General features: G+C 40.4%; 1 long non-coding RNA gene and 1 other non-coding gene across 3 annotated transcripts in view; one reads left to right on the top strand and one right to left on the bottom strand.

Annotated features, from left to right (window-relative positions):
- Positions 1–9390: 9390 nt before the first annotated feature.
- LOC126356806 (U1 spliceosomal RNA) lies at positions 9391–9553 on the bottom strand. Its single transcript, XR_007565832.1, has one exon. It is a non-coding gene; the product is annotated as a U1 spliceosomal RNA (small nuclear RNA).
- Positions 9554–9900: 347 nt separating this feature from the next.
- Positions 9901–15295, top strand: part of LOC126354790 (uncharacterized) — a 71521-nt gene continuing 66126 nt past the window's right edge. For both annotated transcript variants that reach the window (XR_007565383.1, XR_007565384.1), the window contains exon 1: positions 9901–10037. This is a non-coding gene — a long non-coding RNA (uncharacterized LOC126354790). The remainder of the gene's footprint in view (positions 10038–15295) is intronic.

Genomic DNA, 15295 nt, shown 5'->3' on the forward strand with positions numbered 1-15295 from the left:
CAGAAATAGCTTGTTAAAGATGATTTGAAAACATTCAAAGTGCTTGGCTGCAGAGTCTGGACAAGCACATGGACTGCTGACAAACTGATGAGCAGAAAAAAAATGTATTTATCTTTTAGTGGAAGCAGGATCAAAAGGATATTGTCTGTGGAGACTTGGACACAGAAAAATCTTTGATGCCAGAGTATCTCCTCCAATGACTATGACAAACAAAGAACTGTGTCTCCAGAGAAAGTAAACACAACGCAAATTAAAACAGCGGATTTTCTGCTGACACCTCACTGCAGTGAGAGTCAAAGTATGGTGCTGATGAACTTGCTGAATCTATCAACAGATGGCAACAACAACACACCACCGTGGAATGCAGAACTAGTATCAGACAATGCAGTTGAGTCAACAGTTATTTGAGGACAGGGAGGGAGGGGGGAGAGGGGGAGGGGCAATTCGGAGTTAGAGGAGGAGGTAGATATGATACAGAAACAGTGAAGACAGTGATGTGTATGAGGAGTGCAATAAATTGTTGGAAAGTGATTTTTCCAGTGCAAATAGCAAAATAGAATTACAATGATTTTCACATCTGGTGAAACTGAAATAGAGTGGTCCATGTCCACGCCTTTTAGCTACCATGTGTCAAGTGAATCCATCTGTACCAACAGTCTCAGGGACAAATGTCGATCAGCCAAGGAGTCCGAGATGTGTAGTCTAAATCACTATTATACATGGCAACTTGTCGACAGATCCGAAGTTGATCATGTTATAGGAAATAAGCATAATAGAGAAGGTGGTGTCACTAAATTTAAAGTAAGGTTAGTGGCTCTGGCTTGTATCCACATATTTGGGATTGTTTATTGGGAAAGGAACACTCTGCTGATGAGATGAAGTAGCTTGAGGATTCTGATAGCAATAAACCAGTAATAAGTGGAAGGAAAATCGAACATATTGATGTAGAAACTGCTTAGCTGAATATCCCCATGAGTGGCATCATTTTTATGGAGCAGCCAAAATTGTTTAGTGTTGGGAATAATGTTTGTTTATTGAATAAGAGTTTGTATGGCCTTCACCATGCAGGTAAGGATTGGAATGAATTTTTTCTGCTGTGAGATGATATAGTTAGGTGTGAAACCATGTGAAAATAATTCTTGTGTATTTTCCTCTGATGATTTGATCATTGGGGTTTATGCTGTCAATGTTGTAAGGAAGGAAGGATTGTAATAACATCGGAGGATGTTTTGACATCCCACATTGAGACATCTTGTTTATTCTAGGACGTGAGATTGAACAGTCTCAAGGGCAGGTGAAATTAAACCAGACTAGCTACATTTGACAGATGCTAAGAGAATTTAAAATGCATGATTGCAGGGACATAGCTGCACTATGTGATAACAATCTTTTGGTGGAGATGAAAAGGAAAAGCCAACTGATCAAAAATTGTACCTAAAGACAGTGTGTTGTTTTCTGTACATTTACTCATGTACTCGACATGATATTGCCTTCATTACAGGGAGGTTGGATCCATTCAATTCTAAACCGTGTATTTCTCATTGGGCCAGAGTTAGAATTGTGTTTTGTTACCTGCAGCAAACTAAAGATTTGCATTTATGTTTCAGAGTTAATTGTCCTGATACTCTGATGCTAGTGCATTCAGTGATGCCGACTGAGAAAATGACCCAGCTGATAGTAAATCTGTAACATGGTACACGATTTTGTTAGTTGGAGCAGCAATCAGCTGGAAGAGTAAAAAAGCAGTCCATTATAGTGGCCTCCACAGTAGAAGCTGAGTACACTCCATGTTTTACATGTGTATGGAGTTGGAATGGTTTGTAGAATTTCTTAAGGGGATGAAGTGTTCTAAATTTGTTGGACTGCCTCTGCAGATTGCTGCTGACAACACAGGTTCAATTGAGATTACCATGAAAAAAGTTGTATCAGAAAGGTCCACACATTTCAGTTTGCATAATTGTGAAGTCTGGGAGACTGTCTTGGATGGTGTGAGTCTAAATGTGTGTCAATTCAGGACACTGTGACATAAATTTTAACTAATGGTCTCAGCGGTATTAAAACTGAGACATTCAGAAACGTTTTAGGATTAAAATAAGTATTAGGTCCTGTCAGACTACCTGCCAGTTAACTTTTGTCTCATTTGTGTTCTCATGTTTAACACTGTAATTTAATAATGTGAGACTATTAAGTTATTCTCTCATGATGTACACGAAGGGGGAGTGTTGCAATTCTGTTTAGTTAATGCGGTGACCATCACTTGAATTCAGTGCCATTTCCAGAGCATTCGGAAACAAAGGGATTTCCAGGTTGTTTCTATTTTCTGCATATGCCATTTGGTGCAGCTTGGTATTATGTGCCAAAACATCTTGGTGTAAAGACGATAGTGCCATTCTGTTCATTGTAGCAATACATTTATCCACAGTGACAACGTGTCTGTTATAATTCGATCATCCATCCTCATTCACGTCTCAGTATGCATCACGCACTTCAGAATTACAACATGAAGCCTTCCAAATACCACTTGAGTTTCTATATAATTATTACAAAAAGAGTTCATCTGCTCAATTACCTGCAACGATAGATAACATGTTCCAACTCATCATTATATCAGTAAAATAAAACAATTCTGAGGGGACTTGGTGTACTGGTAGGGCAAATAGGAGAACCTCAACAACTGAATTATTGATGTCTGAGGTCATATATAAAATATGCAAGTGACAAGACACAATCAATGCCTTCTCCGTGCAGTAGCAATGGAAATACTATCAATGACAATGCTGCCAAAGCAGAGTTACTAAACACAGCCTTCTGAAATTTCTTCACCAAAGAAGTAAAGTAAATATTCCAGAATTCAAATCAAGAACAGCTGCCGACATGAGCAATTTAGAAGTAGATATTCTCAGAGTAGTGAAGCAACTTAAATCACTCAATAAAAGCAAGTCTTCCAGTCCAGATTGCATACCAGTTAGGTTCCTTTCAGTCTATGCAGATGCAGTAGCTCCATACTTAACGATCATATACAACCACACATGTGTTGAAAAGATCCATTCTCAAAGACTGGAGAGTTGCACAGGTCTCACCAACATTCAAGAAAGACAGCAGGAATAGTCCTCTAAATTACAGGCTCATATGATTAATGTTGATATGCAGCAGGATTTTGGAACATATATTGTGTTCAAACATTATGAATTATCTCGACAAGAACAGTCTATTGACACATAGTCAACAAGTGTTTAGAAAAAATTGCTCTTGTGAAACACATCTAGCTCTTTACTCTGCTGCTATTGAAAAGGGATTTCAAATTTATTCTGTATTTCTAGATTTGCAGAAGGCTTTTGATGCTGTAACTCACAAGCGGCTTGTAGTCAAATTGCGTGCTTGTGGAATATTGTCTCAGTTATATGACTGGATTTGTGATTTCCTGTGAGAGAGGCACAAATCGTAATAACTGACAGAAAGTCTTAGAGTAAAATAGAGATGTCTTCTGGGGTTCGCCAAGGTAGTGTTATAGGTCCTCTGCTGTTGCTTATCTATATAAGCAATTTAGAAGACAATCTGAGCAGCCATCTTAGGCTGTTTGCAGATGATGCTGTCATTTATCATGATGTAAAGTCATCAGTAGATAAAAAACAAACAAATTACAAAATGATTTAGAAAAGATGGTGTGAAAATTGACAGTTGACCCTAAGTAATGAAAAGTATGAGGTCATCCATGCAAGTGCTAAAAGGAATCCATTACACTTCAGGTACAGGATAAAACTGTTAAATCTAAAGGCCATAAATTCTATTAAATACCTAGGAATAACAATTATGAACAACTTAAATGGGAAAGAACACTGAGAAAATGTTGTGGAGAAGACGAATAAAATACTCTGTTTTATTGGCAGAACACTTAGAAGATGCAACAGATGTACTGGCTACACTACACTCGTTCATCCTCTTTTGGAGTACTGCTTCATGGTGTGGGATCCTTAACAGATAGGATTAATGGAGTACCTCTAGAAAGTTCAAAGAAGAGCAGCACATTTTGTGTTATTGAGAAATAGGGGAGAGAGAGTGACTGTCATGATACAAGGTTTTGGGTGGATATCATTAAAACAAAGACGTTTCTTGTTGCGGTGGAATCGTCTTGGGAAGCTTCAATCATCAACTTTCTTCTCTGAGTGCAAAATTATTTTGTTGATGCCAGCCTACATAGGGAGAAACAATCATCTTAATAAAATAACGGAAATGAGAGCTCACACAGAAAGATATAGGTGATCATTTTTTCCACGTCTTGTTTGAGATTGGTACAATAAACAATTATTGTGAAGGTGATTTGATGAAGTCTCTGCCAAGCACTTAAGTGTGATTTGTAGAGGATCCTTCTATATGTAGATTTAGATGATGATGCATGCACATATGGTGATGATTTCTAATTACTTTGTAGTGTGGACCCTTCACATCTTCCCTAAATCCAGCCACATTTATTCCACAAACATTAACAAATCATGGGTGCTAAAAAGGGCACATTCAAATTAGTGCCCCCCCCCCGCCCCCCACACACACACACACACACACACACACACACACACACACACACACACACACACACAGAGAGAGAGAGAGAGAGAGAGAGAGAGAGAGAGAGAGAGAGAGAGAGAGAGAGAGAGAGAGAGAGAACTATGTAAATCTCCGATTCTTAAGGGAAGGGGGGGGGGGACTTCAAACACCTGAGTACTTTGAAGTGTTAGTAGCTGCTAAAGTAGCAAAGCAGGACCTGGCACTCCTCCACAAAAGATACCTAACAGCGTAGATTTTTACTTTGAAATAACAGCAGCATAAATGAAGTCCATGGGGGAGGGTGGTGGGGGGATGCCTTTTAATAGGAAGAGATCAGTCACCTAGCTTAAGCACTGAAAGCTTTTTATTGGAAGTTGATGTGGTAGTGCATAAAGTAATGAAGAAATAAATTTTTGTAATAATATTAATATGTTGAAAGACAGAGGCATTATGAATACTACAAAATATCCAGGTATGTATGGTACAGAAGTTTGGATAGTGTCCGAAACGGACCGCCACGCTTAAAAAACATTGATTTTTTAATCGTACTCCGATAACATACAACATACCCCAAAATCAAACCTATACTATCCTAGCTTTCGCACGATACGATATGTAATTGGTTGTCGAGCATAACGTATCCCCTTGCAGGACCACTGATCTAAAGCTCTCTTCATAGAGGGAAGTACACGGCAACAACAGCTAGTTGAAGCACTAATGGCCGTGATAACAGACGATTTTTAACCGCTTTCAATTGTCGAGGACACTGGTTTTCGACGTTTTGCTTCACTGTTGGACCCACAATACTCGATACCAAATCGAAAAAAAGTTGCACCTCATGATTGAGGACGATTACCATAAACAGAAAGAGACTGTAAACTTGGGCGTGGAAGACTCTACTTGCGTTTCCTTAACGACCTACACTCCTGGAAATTGAAATAAGAACACCGTGAATTCATTGTTCCAGGAAGGGGAAACTTTATTGACACATTCCTGGGGTCAGATACATCACATGATCACACTGACAGAACCACAGGCACATAGACACAGGCAACAGAGCATGCACAATGTCGGCACTAGTACAGTGTATATACACCTTTCGCAGCAATGCAGGCTGCTATTCTCCCATGGAGACGATCGTAGAGATGCTGGATGTAGTCCTGTGGAACGGCTTGCCATGCCATTTCCACCTGGCGCCTCAGTTGGACCAGCGTTCGTGCTGGACGTGCAGACCGCGTGAGACGACGCTTCATCCAGTCCCAAACATGCTCAATGAGGGACTGATCCGGAGATCTTGCTGGCCAGGGTAGTTGACTTACACCTTCTAGAGCACGTTGGGTGGCACGGGATACATGCGGACATGCATTGTCTTGTTGGAACAGCAAGTTCCCTTGCCTGTCTAGGAATGGTAGAACGATGGGTTCGATGACGGTTTGGATGTACCGTGCACTATTCAGTGTCCCATCGACGATCACCAGAGGTGTACGGCCAGTGTAGGAGATCGCTCCCCACACCATGATGCCGGGTGTTGGCCCTGTGTGCCTCGGTCATATGCAGTCCTGATTGTGGCGCTCACCTGCACGGCGCCAAACACGCATACGACCATCATTGGCACCAAGGCAGAAGCGACTCTCATCGCTGAAGAAGACACGTCTCCATTCGTCCCTCCATTCACGCCTGTCGCGACACCACTGGAGGCGGGCTGCACGATGTTGGGGCGTGAGCGGAAGACGGCCTAACGGTGTGCGGGACCGTAGCCCAGCTTCATGGAGACGGTTGCGAATGGTCCTCGCCGATACCCCAGGAGCAACAGTGTCCCTCATTTGCTGGGAAGTGGCGGTGCGGTCCCCTACGGCACTGCGTAGGATCCTACGGTCTTGGCGTGCATCCGTGCGTCGCTGCGGTCCGGTCCCAGGTCGACGGGCACGTGCAGCTTCCGCCGACCACTGGCGACAACATCGATGTACTTTGGAGACCTCACGCCCCACGTGTTGAGCAATTCGGCGGTACGTCCACCCGGCCTCCCGCATGCCCACTATTCGCCATCACTCAAAGTCCGTCAACTGCACATACGGTTCAGGTCCATGCTGTCGCGGCATGCTACCGGTGTTAAAGACTGCGATGGCGCTCCGTATGGCACGGCAACCTGGCTGACACTGACGGCGGCGGTGCACAAATGCTGCGCAGCTAGCGCCATTCGACGGCCAACACCGCGGTTCCTGGTGTGTCCGCTGTGCCGTGCGTGTGATCATTGCTTGTACAGCCCTCTCGCAGTGTCCGGAGCAAGTATGGTGTGTCTGCCACACCGGTGTCAGTGTGTTCTTTTTTCCATTTCCAGGAGTGTATATTTGGACCTCACTCAATAGTGAGGCATATATATAGATATGCAACATGTGCCTTGTTTAGCACACACCATCAATTTAGTTACAGTTAGCTCTGCATAATGCGGGAAAAGGCCAGAAAAATTGTTAGCTATTTTCAAACAAGTTGCAATGGTAATGAAAAACTGCATGAGATCGTCTAATGAAAAAACTGTTCATAAATTGATTCAGGAAACCGAAACCCAATGGAACAGCATATTTTATATGCTGCAACGTCTAGTGGAGCAAAAGGAATGCATTGCAGCCTATTTATCATCTTTGTATACAGGTGTAGAGAACCTCACAGCTGACGAGTAGCGAATTTTGAGCTAATGTTTATGTGTACTGGAGCCATTTGAAGTGGTAACAAGTGAAATCTCACCTGAAAACTATACCTCTCTTTCGAAACTAACTCCAATAATCAGACAGCTTATCCTAACCGTATGGCCGGCCTGTGTGACCGAGCGGTTCTAGGCACTTCAGTCTGGAATCTCACGACCGATGCGGTCGTAGGTTCGAATCCTGCCTCGGGCATGGTTGTGTGTGATGTCCTTAGGTTAGTTAGGTTTAAGTAGTTCTAAGTTCTAGGGGATTGATGACCTCAGACGTTAAGTCCCATAGCGCTCAGAGCCATTTGAACCTAACCGTATGCAATGGGAAGTGGGCTACCACAGTGCAAGAGCTACAGCAACATCTGCACTCACTAATAGCCTAATAGCCCGACTAGGATTAATAGAAACAAAGTACATGCCGTTGCCACAGTTCTCGACCTAAGATTCAAAACGTTACCATTTACGAATTCCATTCATTCAAAACATGCTGTTGCAAGCCTAATTGCAGAGCACAAAAACGTGGTAGAGACCGTATGATCTACTCATTCGGCTGCTAACGACACTAGCCACGGGTGCCATTTCGTACAAAATGCCAGTAGTCCATTACGGACATCTTTCGATGAAGAGGTTTCCTATAAAATCTAATGAAAAGCGGTTGTGATAGCATAGACCTGGAGGTACAACGATATTTGGAAGAACCGTACCTACAACGCACGGCTAATCCTTTACACTACTAGAAAAATAAATAAATAAAAACAGTTCCCCAGGTCTAGCTGCCGTGGCAAAAAAATATCATGCAATACCTACAACATCTTTTCCCAGTGAAAGAATATTTTCGAAAACAGGACTAGTTATAAACAAACAAAGAAGCAGACTAAAAGGCCAATTGGTTAATAAAATCATATTTCTAAACAAAAATCGGCGGCAGTGCAGCAATGGGATGTAAAAATCCCTTCTGCTGAACAACTATTGTTTCCTTTCTTTCTTCAGTAAGTAAAGGCAGTTCTGTATATAAAAGGCTATAGCACTTCTCTTTTACGTTTAAGCATGCATGCATACATGGAGAATGTACAAGGTAATTTATTTTGTAAGAATAAAGCTTCTATTTCATGCGAATTCTGTGCTTTGTTTTAAACAGCAATGCTATGATTTTTGTCTTATGAGACATATACTAATACTTCAGTACACATTAATAACAGTAGTACAGTTGATATCAATCATAGAATTTCAAAGTTTTCCGTGCACGTACGCACGACGAGTACGACTGCTGCGGCTCAGTGCTTCGTGTACTGAAGGTTTGCGCATTTTCTTAGAGAGCACAGCACTGTCAACTTCTCGAGCGTATCCGAGACATTTCTCGAGAAATTGCCTTCGCGTCGCGTGTTTCTCGAGCGCGATCACAGCCCATCCCTAGTTCGTTGCAGGTATTTTGATTTTTGTTAAACCACAAACTAATGAGTCAGTGAGGCAATTGATACAACATATCTGTAGCAAACCTTTTTTTTGTAATTATTGAATGATGAAGCAATTCTCTGTGCATTCAGAGAGTTACAACAGCTGTTTCTTAGAAGAAAGCTATCTATCTACATAGAGGACAGATGCTCATTACTAAGCATGCTTCCTCTGAACCACTCCTCTCTGTAGCGACACTTGCTTCATACACATCCTACATTCCCATTTAAAATCAATCAAATTAAAATATGTGCACTATGCTTGAAGGCCTACTATTTGTAAGTCAACATATTGCAAGTTTCAACATTTTGTTCATGTAGGGCCGAGCATAGCATCCATTTTGTTGCATGGAGTGTTGTTTGTTTACAAATCTGTCACAGCATATGTTTCGATGGCTAGTTTTGAACTGATTGGTTAATTCTCAAGTCTGACCGAATGAGGCAGCATTGAAAGTGCCTCATCTTAATGACAACCATCTAAAAGTGACAATGATGGTAGATGAATGTCACAATATACATATGCTCACAATACAAGTTAAGAGTCAAACTCAAGTTGGGAACCACTGTACTAAATGGTCTATGAAATGACTTTGGCAAATTTGAACTCTTGCATATGTTGTTACTCAGTTGATAGAAATAATAATCATCCAGTTAATGATGATAATTTCGCTTTTAGTGCTTAACATTTGCTTGATTGAAGAATCGACCGGGTCTGCGCGAACGCAGTCCCGACTACCAAAAATTATGCACCCGAGTTACCCACATTTGGGGTAATCGCAGGGGTCAGCCCAACCGAAGTGCAATGGAAGAGCCTCGTCCTGGAGGAACCGCCTTCGTGATCACGGTATCCCCTGTGCCAGGTAAGTATGCACTAATTGTTCAAACGTTCAACTTTATGTCACACAGGGTACATAATACGAATCGAGCGCGTATGACTATTCACATTGTGTGTGGCCACTCCTTCAATACATACAGCCAATAAATGTAGAGAATTATTTTTCTTTCCGAAAACGCTATTCCGTTTCATCGGGGATGGGGTAACAACTCTTAAAGGCGCCTTTTGATGAAAGCAAGTGTTCCTTCAACCCGTAGCTGTTCGGTCTAATTGGGCCGACTAGTTCTCTTCAGCGACAGCAGATGGCTTCCGAATGGCGGAAGGGGAGGGGGGAGGTAGGGGAAAGGGGTCAAATGCAGCTAGGCTGATCAGCTGTTATTACACGGGTGGGATTATTGTTTAGAAGTCTTGTGGGAAAGATGTATTTACAGATTCGTTATGCACTCTGTATGTGTTTGTACTTAAGTCAGACAGCTTTTATAGAATTTACGCGTACAAGCTTGACGATACAAGCCAGGTAAGCTGTAGTTCGGCGATTTAAGCCTGCGCGTATCTCAGTGCGGCGAAATTGGGGTACACGAAAAACAGCCTCAGGCAACCAGTGAAAAAACTTGACTGAATTCGGTCACAGGAGAAAAAGCGGAGAAATAGCTCACAGCACAATGTTAATCCGCGAGGAGCTGTAGGTCATACATTTAAGTTGTCCCTAACTATGGACTAATAACTAGGCACGAAAGATACAAAAACATAAAAATCATAAGTCAAAGAATAAGCAAAACAAAAATATGTGAAACGCTGTGCCTCTGATGTCTGTCGCGAAATGTTTGCCGCAGTAACGCAGTGTTTGCAAACTTATGCTATGCATAGGACGCGTACGACGCAACGCTACCTAACGGCAGACGTTCGCTACAAGCTTAAATACGAGTAAATAGTAGATTACTTCGTGGTGAAATCGATACGGTTTTGCAGTAAGCGCGATAGCAGTTGTGTGGTACGTATTTGACAGTCTGTATTTCATACAACAGACACTCAGGATCGGTGGCAGGTTGCGCTCGTTTCGGATGTGGGAACAGGAGTGAATGGGAATTTTTATTTATTTAGCATCATTATAAAATGGTATAGGATCATATATAGATAACGGGACATTAAAAATTACTACTACGTGTTGGCTAATAAAATATTCATGTGTATAACATGAAAACATTCACATAAGTCGTAATATACGAAATTAGAATAATAAATGAATATAATTTATTTTTCAAATGAGCATTGTGAATCACTGCCATGAACGAAATAAGCTGCCCTAATGTGCATGCTGATGATTCAAATATTACGTGACACTATAAAAACTCTACTAATTAGCATTTCTTTGAGTTCCTCTTTGAATATGTGAACTTTTGATAATTCTTTTAATTTCCTTTGTAGGAATTTTAGTGTGATAGAGCAATTTTTTATTAAATTGCTGTTGTATGAATCTCTCTATGAGAATCGTCTCTATTTCTCGCTTTGTAGTTGTGATCTTGACTGTGTAACACAGAATGTTCCTGGTGTACCTTCAGGCAACATATACTTTCATAACTATAAATAAACGGCAGGACCATGATTCCCCTCCCCCTTGAAAAAATTTTTTCCCTGCAATCCATGTGTCATCCCTTTTATTATTCTTATTGCTCTCTTTTGGAACATAAGCCCTCAAAATGTGATGCTGTATCTTAACGAGCTCTGTATGAGTGCAAACTACAAACATAACACTTATCAAAAACTACAGGAATTTTTTAGCATTCTAAAAACAACTTAATTTTTTGTTTAACATTTCTGTACCATTCTCCCACATTAAATTTTCGTCTAGCTATACTCTTAATGATTTAGTGTGGGTAGTTTGCTCTGTCTTACTCTGCCCAAGTTCTACTATTAGGTTGGTTCCTTGTTTGTTAAGTGTCTGAAGTTTATCCAACCTTTTTTTGTCATTTATAATTAATTTGCTGCCCCTAAGCCATATGTTTGATTCTTCATCAACTACTTTAACTCTCTCCTGTATATGAGCTTCATTCATAGCTGTACCAAACAGACTGGTGTCATAGGCAAACTATCCTATATCTGCTGCTGGTATGTGACTTGGCATGTCATTTATAATCATTAAGCACGGCAGTGGTCCCCAGGGGCACCCCATACGTGACTCTTTGATATGCTGCTGAGTAAGCTTTGCCTGAGTATTGTATCTCTACCATTTGGTACCTGTTAGAAAGATGTGATTTGAACCAATCATATGCTACCCCAAAGTCCTATAGCAATATAGTTTCTTGAGAAGTAAATTATGGCTAGTGATGTCAGGTGCCTTTGATAGATGCAAAGGCAGCCAACAGTTTGTCATAATCTGTGACCAGTTTAAAAAAGTTGTAGACTGCTGTGTCTGGTGACCCATTCTTCCTAAAACTGTACACTATATACTGCCAGACATTTAAAGAATCATATTCTGTTGATTTTCTATACATACTAAAATTGTTGGAAGGCAGAAAAATTTACCTTTTGCACAGTATATGGTTGTGATATTAATATTGCATATGGGGGAAGGTCCAATTTAAGTAAGCTTGTGAAGAGTGGTTAATAGGTAAGTTATATTAAATTGAAGGAAGATAACAAGAAACTCAGTACTTTTTTCGTCAAGTCTGGAAACGTTGACAATGACATAATTAGGGCCAGGTCTCTGTTTCGTTTCTTTTTGGTGGAACACACTGTGCCCGTAAGTCACAACTGATCATGCTGGTGCTTTATTTAAGATGATGTTTCCCACATCAGACGTTGTAAAGAAATATAGTGTGGTTGCACAAAAACAACATGCATTGTAAATAAAATGGCAAAAAATGGACAATCTGAAATTCTTAAGTGCCTTCAGAATGGTCTATTTTCTGCGGCAGCAGATGGAAGCAGTGATACAAATGCCATGTTGTATCCTGTTTTCTATGGTATCCTGTATTCTATGCTATGCTGTTACACAGGAAAAAGTAGTGAGCACTATGCTACCCATAACCAACATTAGATGGGGAATCATCAGGGCATAACACAGGTAACCTGATGCTATCACAGCTGAATTCTCATAACATACCAATTGAAAACTATGTAGTGGTTTGCTGAGACAATGCTCCTGTTATGATTATTCAGAACTGCTGAAAGCAGATTTTTGTGTACTAAGTTCAGCCAGGCATCCCCATTATAGGTTGCATTTGCCACCTGATTAATCTAGCATCTGAAAAACGTGCTGGAAAATTAAAATGGATGAGATTCTTGTTGTATATTTTATTTCTTGGAGAAGTTTGTCAAAAGAAAATGATGCTTTCGGACATTTCAGAACTTGCACAATAAAGGGGCAAAGAAAATTGTGAAGAATTTATGTACTGGGTGGTTATCTTTAGGCAGATGTTTGGATAGACACTGGACTGATGAGATCTGTTTCTTTTTTTTTTCTTCCAGGAGAAAGTAATGTTACATTTCCAAAACTTTGTTCAACTCTAGAATTCTCAAAGATGTCAAAGTGGATCAAAGAGTACCAGAAGAAGAGAATTCTTGCTACTATACATGCCCCTAAAAGAATGGTATATTCTTCCAAATGTGACAAACCCATCCTAACAAGAAAGACATCTGGTACAACATGTGAGGAAAAATTGTTTACGTTCCTATCCTCAAACTTGCACTTTCCTTCATGTGACTATTCCTATATTTGACAAATTGAATGTTGCTCTTCAGACTTCTTTCCCGCAAGTTCACTTATCATTAGAACTTCCAATGGATTTACTAAAACAGTCATTCACCATATTTGTTAAGCCCAAAAACTCCTCATTGCTTGATTCAAAAGAGTGATGATGAGTTACTTATTGGCATTCAGACATAGTGAATGATCTCCAGGATACAGATAAGTCACTTTTCTTTTCATCAGTGAGAAACTATGTTTGCACTGCCTGAGACTACATCATCAACAAGTTTCGACTCAAGGATGATGTGTTAAAGTGTGCTCAAGTTGCTAAGTTACACAAAATTGAAGAGGCACAGTTTTTTCCACTCATTTTTTCTTGGAAAAGTTTCAAAGAAGAGAATGAAACTACAGATGAGGTGGTGTATAAGCTTCAGAGGCAGTTCACAGTTCTTCAGATTAATGACATTTTGGGTGCAAATAAAGATACTGCAGGTGATTCCAGTTTGGCACAAATACCTAGAATTCATGAAGCCGATGGACCTCTTAAGTATTTCTAGAGTAATATGATCTATTTTCACCATGGCCCATAGCACTGCAATCTTTCCAGTCTTGTGGGGGAAAAAAAGCAACAGAATTCAGATCATCCATGTACAGTGAATCTCTGGAGTCAATTTCTATTTTGAAGACTAGGGGTTCTGGTCCCTGTTATGACAAAACATTTTCTCAAGACTCAATACTTCTTGCAGGAAGCTAAAAACGCCACAAGTATGACTTTAAAGTCGAAGCAGCATGTGATTTTCCGTGTGTATTATATTATTTCTTCTGCATGTTGCGTTGAACAAATTTTACTGTGTAAAGTCTTTTTTTCAATTATTGCATTTCTGTTTAATTTATCAAGGAAGTCCTGTTATGTATGCTCCAAACCAAAATTCACCACGCATGCTGCTGTTTAACATGGATTTCTTCTTGACTGTTACATTCATCTACAAATCATTGGTTGGTGATACAAGTAGATGTGATTTGATTGATGTATCCTGCTTAAAGAATGAAGTAGCATATTTTGTAGTCCAGAAGTTTTTTTTATTTTCGTCGCTTCGGAGTATGTCAAAAATCATTAGATTTTTTTGTTGCACTTAAGTTTTACTGTTAGCCCTTCACAAAAGTTGGTAGGGGTGGGTCTGGGCTCGGTTGGAATGCAACAGGTTTGTTGTGAGTTGGCGAAGCCAACAAATGTGAAAGCAGAAAATTTGGTTGTGGTGGCAGGCTGATCTATAGTATAGCCACAGGTCCAGGTCACTTTTGAAGCTAGCTACTTGTTTGTTTGTGGACAAAACCTCCTAATGTGAAAGCAAAAAATCCAAGTGTGGTGATAAAGTTATTTAGCTTGTGGCACAGCAGTGAAATGTGTAACTTATGTCATGAATAATCAGCTATTTTCATGATTATGTCGAGATTTCCGACAGCATGAATAGGCAGGAAAGTAAGAGCGTAACTTCAATTTATGTATGGAACTGTTCATTATAACATAAATTATAAATTTAATGGATCATAAAAGTGTTGATTTTTGACCAGACGTGTTGCGATTACTTCACAGTACATCTCTGGTGATTGCTCTGGAGCAGTGAAATGTCACATTTTCGTGCAAGCACTGTCGTTACCATATCGAGTAGTGTGTAGTATTATGAAATTTGATCTTATTTGAAGGCAACTATTAGTTGTCTAGTTACAGTTCAGGCAAGAAGGCATGTGAAGGCTGCCTTGTCAGTGAGGCTGCATTTTATGGAATGAGTAAAGGTGAACTATGATCATGGTTAGTGTATTGTAATGTGCTTTCACACTCATTAGAATGCCCAGAATGCAAGGTCCCTTGCAATTTCTTATTGAATGAGGATTCTTTTTGTTGCTGGCACCAATAGAAGGCCAGAAGAGTAGCTGCGTGGTCAGTGTGCAGTGCACATTCCAGTGCAATGGGTGGAACTGTGCTTGGTTCAGTGATTCGTGAATTACTGTCTGAAAAATCTCAGGTTCCTGCACCATGTGGGTCTCCATATGTTATCCGGAAACAGTGAGACTTGTCACAAATTTCG

This window comes from Schistocerca gregaria, chromosome 3, assembly GCF_023897955.1.
Source record: "Schistocerca gregaria isolate iqSchGreg1 chromosome 3, iqSchGreg1.2, whole genome shotgun sequence".
In the NCBI taxonomy this organism is placed as follows: domain Eukaryota; kingdom Metazoa; phylum Arthropoda; class Insecta; order Orthoptera; family Acrididae; genus Schistocerca; species Schistocerca gregaria.